Source organism: Coregonus clupeaformis, unplaced genomic scaffold, assembly GCF_020615455.1.
Source record: "Coregonus clupeaformis isolate EN_2021a unplaced genomic scaffold, ASM2061545v1 scaf0285, whole genome shotgun sequence".
In the NCBI taxonomy this organism is placed as follows: domain Eukaryota; kingdom Metazoa; phylum Chordata; class Actinopteri; order Salmoniformes; family Salmonidae; genus Coregonus; species Coregonus clupeaformis.
In genome coordinates this window covers 413,571-415,000 of record NW_025533740.1, presented here as the reverse complement: position 1 = coordinate 415,000, position 1,430 = coordinate 413,571, and positions in this window count along the sequence as shown.

Below are 1,430 nucleotides of genomic sequence, written 5' to 3'. Positions count from 1 at the left end.
TAGGCCGACTCATCTTGTTGGCTGACGAAAAGTAAACGTGGACAGTTCGTCCAATATCTTCAATATGCACCTCGGAATTGGATAAGGAGGAGCGCAGCTGCGTCCCAGATGTGTCTGTCTTCACTTGTAGCCTGTGAGAAAGACCCGATCACGTGACAGAGAGCCATGTGAGTGAGAGGTGATTCGGAGCGCTCAGCAACGGCCACTGGTCGCAAAAGGCAGGGATTTTATTTTATTGTGCATTACGGCCACACAAAGGGGACGCCACAATGAAATTCGAGGCGTTATCAAGTGCTTGTCCAATTGTGAATGAGGGACTGATGTAGTGTGTACAGCCTGCGCAAAAAAACTAAGCAGAGCTCATGCCTTTCAAGCAACTTTTTTCAAATCATCATTAGAGTCGCATCGTGCAGCCTTACAATGTATTAAAAATCCAAACATATACCCCAACGTTTGTAGAACAACTAAAATTACATTAATAACTCTAAATTAACCATATAGGAGTACCTGTTTCCTTGTTAACCGCTCAACACAGAATAGCCGCATGTGCGCACTCCCTCAAATCGTTTGGAGAAAACATATTTTCTATTTTATTCAGCTATGTTCAATTGTATTCTTCATACTATAAAATAATATATAAAATAATGCCACGGAATTCTAACCAAATCTTGTCTGCTAAATGAACTAGTGTAGCCCACAGCCATTTGGCATAGCCAGATCAGGACCTAACACAAGGACAACTCAGAGTATGCTATTCTGTTTCTTTAGACCTGTCTAAAATTAATAATGGATTTATTGTGAAGGTGTAGGCTATATTACATGAATTTATTAGACTTTTTAAAATGTAGATGTTCCCAAGGTCTACATCAGTGGCTTGTAGGCTATGTGTGGAAGCCAGGAGATGCTAAATTCGTTTATGTTAATTAACGGTCAATTACCGTGAGACTATTTAGACAGTTATTTGCTTGACAATCACTTGCTGACGAAATGTCATGACCACCACAGCCCTGATTGTGATTCGATACTGTGATCTTATGGTGATTAGATGTTCCAAACATATTGCTCACTATGAGTCTGCTGCAGAGAGACAAGCGAGAGCGTGAGAAAATGAGTTTTGATCAGTCATGGAAATAAAGTATGTTGGATCACTATTTAAAAAGAAGATGGAGAACAAGCTATAAGATGAAAAATACAGGAGTTTTGGCTTGGTATAGAGTCAAATATCGATATAATATTGTCCAAAAATAAAATAATATTACAGTAACATTCTAATGCCAGTCTCTCTCTCTCTCTCTCTCTCTCTCTCTCTCTCTCTCCCCGTCTCTCGCTCTCTCTCTCTCTCTCTCTCTCTCTCTCTCTCTCTCTCTCTCTCTCTCTCTCTCTCTCTCTGTCTCTCTCTCTCTCTCTCTCTCTCTTTCTCCCTCTCTCTC